Source organism: Otolemur garnettii, unplaced genomic scaffold (genome assembly GCF_000181295.1).
Source record: "Otolemur garnettii isolate 467f Iridium unplaced genomic scaffold, OtoGar3 scaffold00100, whole genome shotgun sequence".
Taxonomy (NCBI): Eukaryota; Metazoa; Chordata; class Mammalia; order Primates; family Galagidae; genus Otolemur; species Otolemur garnettii.
The window spans coordinates 2366838-2373992 of record NW_003852495.1 but is presented as its reverse complement, the minus strand read 5'-3'; positions in this window follow the sequence as shown (position 1 = coordinate 2373992).

Sequence of the window (7155 nt, the reverse complement as noted above, 5' to 3'; positions counted from 1 at the left end):
GAGGAAGTGAGACCTAAATCATGAGTGTAGCAGCCTTCAATTTAGTCCTTGTGGCTTACTAATGTTCTATTAATAATCATGCTGGTCAATGTGGGAGGATTATTTCATTGAGATGTATTTTATTCTTTGGTATTTTAAATACATCATTTAAAAAATAAAGTAAAATATAACAGATGAACAAAAATATAATACTAAAAATAAAAAAATTTGTTTTGTAAAATTTGAGTTCAGTGAAAAGTTTGCACTAAGGACTTAGAAGGTAACAGGTTCCCCACCCCTGGCCTATACTAACAGTGTTTTGGGGATCTGACTGCCACCAATCACCAGTTACTTATTTTGGTTTCTGTCCCTGTAAACCTCTGCTGAGAAAGTACACGAGTGTGAACTGTTTGTACTCTGATCTGAGAATGAGATGGGGATGAATTTTTTCTGCTACCCTTTTCCACTAGCTGCTTCTGAGACATGATAGATGACTTCGACTGGGAGACTGGGCTCCAACTTGAGCTGGAGATCTGAAGATATTGGAATCAAAACTTTAAATTTCTGTTCAATATCCCTTCCCAGCATTCCAATTGCCTTCTGGAACTGGAATTCCATCCTGAATCTCAGCCAGAATGGTCGGCTCTGATGCCTTCCTTTCTTTATTTCCTTTCTCCATGGAGCTCCTTTCTCCTGGAGCTTGATGGCATTTCCCCTGTACTAAGCCAATGCCTAAGGTTGTGTGTAAAAGCACTAACTTCCTGGATCACATCAGTCTCTTGTCACTTCATCCCTGACTGGCTGTAAACAACACCCATGGATCACCTATCCACAGATCTGGCTCTGGATGCAGTTGAGGAGCCAGTTGTGGTCCTTTGATCTCCATAAAATGGTAAATATAATTTGTGAATACTTGCATGGCTTAACAGTATTTTTTAATTCTGTCTGCTTAACAGCCCATCATGTCAAAGAGGACCAAGACAATAGTGAAGGAAGAAAACAGATTTTTTTTAATAATGATTGGTAATTGTAATATTATTTGTTTTTGCTAAAGATAAGATAATTTCCTTGCTTTGTGATACTGAAATATCAAATTTAAAGAAATTCAGTGCTCATCAGCATTATAACACTCATAAGGACCACAAATATTTGAAATTGGAGAGGCACAAAAGGTTGTATTTTGCAGAAATTAAAAGATGAAAAGCAAAAGCAAAGACATTTCTTTCAAGCGGCACTAATACCCAGAAATAATGTCACTGAAGTAAGTAGAGTATATACTTGGGGAAAAAAGGGAAGACATTCAGTGATGTAGAAATTGTGAAAGAGTGCATGGTTGACATTGTAGGCTGCTTAGACTCTAATAATGTTTCAAAGTACTAACAACTGTCTCTTTCAAGCAGAACCATAACTGACTGCCTTCAATGTAACAGAACTACTCCATGAAATACTTCAAAAGGAAAATACATATTATTCATTTGCTTTGGATGAAACAAATGATAGTACTAAGGGCAGGTTTTTTACTTCATTTGGGTCATAACAGAAGTTTGTCTTTGCTAGGAAGAGCTACTTGCTTTCAGCACTCTTCTGAACAGAACATGGGGGACAGATAGCCTCAATAACTTTTGAGATAAATGTCATGAAATTGGGCTTCATTAGGTCAATTTAGTGAGGGTAGTATAGACAGTGCATTCTCTGGCCAGAAAACATGGTGAGTTTATTGCACAGGTAAAAATAAGTATAATATTAACAGATCCAGATGTTCCTATTTCTTTTCTTTGCATTTTTTATCAGCAAAATCTCTGTGGTAAAGCTACTATTTTAAGTGACCCTTTGCAACAAGTTATAAGTATCATTAATGATATTTGTGCAAATGCAACACAGCATTGTTAGTTTTGTAACATGATAAAGTTGACTATGAGGTATTCAGGGTGGGTTTGCCATATCATTCTAAAGTGCATTGGCTATCACATGGTTGGTGGTAGCCAAAATTTTGTCTCTTGGAGAACAGATTGTTAAAGATTATGAAGGACAGAATCAGCAATGTGAATTATTCAAAGAAGATTTCTATAGGAATGCAGGATTTTTGTGTGATATCATGTCAAATCAAAACAACTTGAATATTTTGTTGGAAGGCAAAACTAAGTCTATGTATATATGTGGCAAAAATGCAAACATTTTGGAAAAGAGATATTTTTTCAAAAATTTTCTTCTTCAAAAGGAAATTTTGGATGTATGTTTTTCTTAATTAGCAAAGGTCACTGATGGGTAGGATGATAGATACAAATCATCTGAAGAATATGCAGCTGTTTTAGACCCGTTAATTGGAGAATACAGTGAAAGTTTCAATGACTTTGAACATCACACTCTAACTGGCATTTCACTCTCACCTAGTTGATATCACCAAGGCACCTAAAGAGCTAAGGATAGAATTGCTTGTGTTCTCAGTAGAAGACATTTTAAAGTTATTGTTTGATGCTAAGAAAGATCCAGTTGAAATATGGAAAAATTCAGAATACCCACACCTTTGCCAATATGCCTGAAAAATGCTTTCTTTCTTTGCAACTACTTATTATTATAAATCTACATACTCTTACCTAATCCAAATCAATATGTCTTAAGGTCACAAATGACTGATACTCATCTAGAGGATCAACTGAAACTATGGACTTTCATGGTATAACCAAATAGTCAAATATTTTTCAACAAAAAGTAGACATAAAAAAGTCCTTAAAAGGTTAGTTAACTTAAAAATTAACAAATAGTTTTCATTTTTTGAAATTATTAAGTTCATAGTAGTTTTATTTTTATAAATAATTTACCTTTTAAGTGTATCTAATTGAAATTTCTTGAATGTGGCCTTATTTGATTATAGCTAAATTAATGCAGACTTCCAACATGAAAAAATTCTCCACCCCAGGATAGGTTATCTGTAAGGACCCAGGGATGACTTTATTATTCAGATTTATTTCCTGTAATGATTTTGGTTTATTAAAATTTTACCTACATTTACATTATTCTAAATAATTTATATTGGGTTACATAAGACAAAGAAATAAAATTATACTTTGATTACAAAGTAGCCCACAGACTGTGAAAAAACTACCACCCACGATTATGAGCAATGATTATTCATTCCCCAAACATTAGTCATGCACATTCAAAGAGTTAGCTTCTAGAAACAGAAGCTCACTTTATTATTATTGTTTTAAGTCTTACTTTCTTGGAATACTCAAGGCTTTCTCCAGTAATAACAAATAAAGCATAAAATAATCTTGAGCTTATAGTTTTGATAATGGAAAAATGAGTTAGGAGGCTCAACTATTATTATACAAAGGATATAAGTAGCAAATATTTTTCTGAAGTTCATATAAAAACACATTCAGTACTTTTCTTTAAGTCACGTGGTATCAACAATAACTTTTAACTTGTTTCTTCAAAGTTTAAAAAAGAATTAGAAAAACATTTAATCTATTCAGGTCTTTTTGTTTTGTGCCAAAACATATCTTGGAATTTCAGGGAGTCAAACTAGTTGAATAAAAAGAGAAGGATCAAAGGCAATGTTTAGAATTTTGGTAGGAAACACACAGTGGAAATTTAAATAATATCCAAAATAAACAAGTGGAAATTTTTGTGTAGGACACAATAGCACAGGTAGTAGCTACTGAACACTACTGGAACTGTGTGTAACCAGATATTTAAGGACAAATAATTTAATTTATGCTTAAATATTTATGTGATTAAATGATATCATTTATACTTAAATATACACACCACTGTCCTCTGTATAATGAAATATTCAATTATAAGTGAGCTCAGAAATGTTCCCATGGATATGAAGTGCCTCCTAACACCTGCAATACTTGTTTCTTTTGTTCTAACAGAGCTTTCAGTGACATATTTCAGTACATTAGAATATTTTAGGTATGTTGCCTTGCTTACAAACTTAAATGACACTGCATCATGCCACCAATGATGGGAAAATCTAGGTTGAGGATGGTGGGAGCTGTCATTTATTAAGACAAGTTCAGCTGTACAACACTATTTTTCCATGGTACTCAGCAACATGTGATTCTATCTTCTTTTGGGACTGAATGAAGTACATGTGGATTGAGCTGTGTTTATTGCATGTAATTTGTCCACATCAAATGATTTTTTTAAAAACATTAAGCTTATTTGATCAGGTATTTATCTGAATTCTCTAATCCTGATATACTAATAATACTGCTAAATAATTGGTATTTAGAAGTTGGCATTCTAGTGTTCATTTATTCTGCCCTGTATACTATTTAGTTGTTGATGTATAATACATCTTCCACTAGATCTGGATAATTCATGTTTCTCATCCGCATTGGGAGATTCTTTTAGCTTTCCTAGCCCCAGAAAATGTGGCGTTATAGGCTAGCACTCAATTGGGGCTGCAGAGGCTGGGCTGGCAGGTGCCAGGAAGAAGATGCAGCCTGACAAAAAGTGAGGATCCCATCCAGGAAAATGACCCATAAGCTTGTCCTTTCTATCTATCATCAGATTTAGAGGCAATAAATGTGAGACCCCAGTCAAGAACAGAAGCAAGAGGTCTAGAGATGAGGATGAGATTACAAAACAGAAAATGAAAGGGGGCGATGTTCATGATGAAAACTGCAAACAAAGCAAAGACACCAGGGCTCAACATTATTGAGTGTCACAACCCTGGATGAATTTAAAGGTGCAAGGTTAGGCCAGCCAAGAATAGTTTGTTACTTATTATAGATACATAATGAATTTTTTTTTCCTCTAAGGTCAAGCCAAGGGTGCCCACTTTGAGCGTTTAACTTTTTTTCTTTTTCTTTTTTATTAAATCATAACTGTGTATATTAATACTATCATGGGATACAGAGTGCTGTTTCTATATACAATTTGAAATACTTTCATCCAACTGGTTAACATAGCCTTCATGTCATTTTCTTAGCTGTTGTGTTAAGACATTTATAGTCTACATTTAGAGAGATTGACATGTATCCTTATAGGATGAACCATAGGCGTGATTCCACCAATCACCTTCCCTCTACCCAGCCCCTCCCCTCCTTCTCCCCCCTTCCCTCCCCTCCCTCTCCCCTTTCTCCATACTCTTGGGCTAAAATTGGGTTATAGTTTTCCTATGAAAGCTATAAATTAGTTCCATAGTAGGGCTGAGTACATTGGATACTGTTTCTACCATTCTTGAGATACTTTGCTAAGAAGAATATTTTCCAGCTCCATCCATGTAAACATGAAGGAGATAAAGTCTCCATCTTTCTTTATGGCTGCATAGTATTCCATAGTGTACATATACCACAATTTATTGATCCATTCATGGGTCGATGGGCACTTGGGCTTCTTCCATGACCTAGCAATTATGAATTGGGCTGCAATGAACATTCTGATACAAATATCTTTATTGTAGTGTGATTTTTGGTCTTCTGGATATATGCCTAGTAGAGGAATTATAGGGTCAAATGGCAGGTTTGTTTTTAGTTCTCTAAGTATTCTCCGGATGTCTTTCCAAAAGGAACTTATTAGTTGGCAATCCCACCAGCAGTGTAGAAGTGTTCCCTTTTCTCCACAACCATACCAGCATCTGTGATTTTGGGATTTTGTGATATGGGCTAATCTTACTGGTGTTAGATGATATCTCAAAGTAGTTTTGATTTGCATTTCTCTGATGATTAAGGATGGTGAGCATTTTTTCATGTTTGTAGGCCATCTACCCATCTTCTTCAGAGAAGTTTCTCTTCAAGTCCCTTGCCGCCCTAGATGGGATCACTTGTTCTCTTCTTGCTAATACGTTTGAGTTCTCTGTGGATTCTGGTTATTAAACTTTTTTTTGAGACATAACTAGCAAATATCTTCTCCCATTCTGAGGGCTGTCTGCTTGCTTTACTTACTGTGTTCTTTGCTGTGCAGAAGCTTTTTAGTTTGATCAGGTCCCAGTAGTGCATTTTTGATGTTGCTTTAATTGCCCAAGGAGTCCTCCTCATAAAATTTTCACCAAGCCAATTTCTTCAAGTGTTTCCCTACACTTTCTTCTAGTATTTTTATAGTTTCCTGTATTAAGTTTAAATCTTTAATCCAGTGAGAAGTCTATCTTAGTTAGTGGTGATAGGTGTGGATCCAGTTTTAGTCTTCTGCAGGACACCAGCCAGTTCACCCAGCACCATTTGTTAAATAGGGAATCTTTTCCCCACTCAATGTTTTTAATTGGCTTGTCAAAGATCATATAATGGTAAGTAATTGGGTTCATCTCTTGGTTCTCTATTCTGTTCCATACATCTAGCTGTCTGTTTTTGTGCCAATACCATGTTGTTTTGATCTCTATGGATTTATAGTATAGTCTGATGTCTGGTAGCGTGATTCATCCTGCTTTGTTTTTATTTCTGAGTAATGTCTTGGCTATTTTAGATTTTTTCTGATTCCATATAAAACAAAGTATTACTTTTTGAAGATTTTTAAAGTATGACAATGGAACTTTAATAGGGGTTGCATTAAAATTATATATTGCTTTGGGTAGTATGAACATTTTAACAAAGTTAATTCTTCCTAGCCATGAGCATGGTATGTTTTTCCATTTGTTAACATTTTCAGCTATTTCTTTTCTTAGAGTTTTATAGTTCTCTTTATAGAGATCTTTCACTTCCTTTGTTAGGTAAACTTCCAGATATTTCATCTTCTTTGGCACTACTGTAAATGGAATAGAGTTCTTGAGTATTTTTTCAGCTTGACTGCTGTTGGTATATATAAAGGCTACCAATTTATGAGTGTTGATTTTGTAACCTGAGATGCTGCTGTATTCCTTGATCACTTCCAAGAGTTTTGTAGTTGAATCCCTGGTGTTTTCCAGATATACAATCATATCACCTGTGAAGAGTGAAAGTTTGATCTCGTCTGATCCTATATGGATACCCTTGATTGCCTTTTGTTCCCTAATTGTGATGGTTAAAACTTCTATTGCGATGTTAAAGAGCAATGGAAACAATGGGCAACCTTGCCTCGTTCTTGATTTGAGTGGAAATGATTTCAATTTAACTTCATTCAGTACGATATTGGCTGTGGGCTTGCTGTAGATGGCCTCTATCAATTGAGAAATGTTCCTTCTATGCCAATTTTCTTAAGTGTTCTGATCATGAAGGGATGCTGGATATTATCAAAAGCCTTTTCTGCATC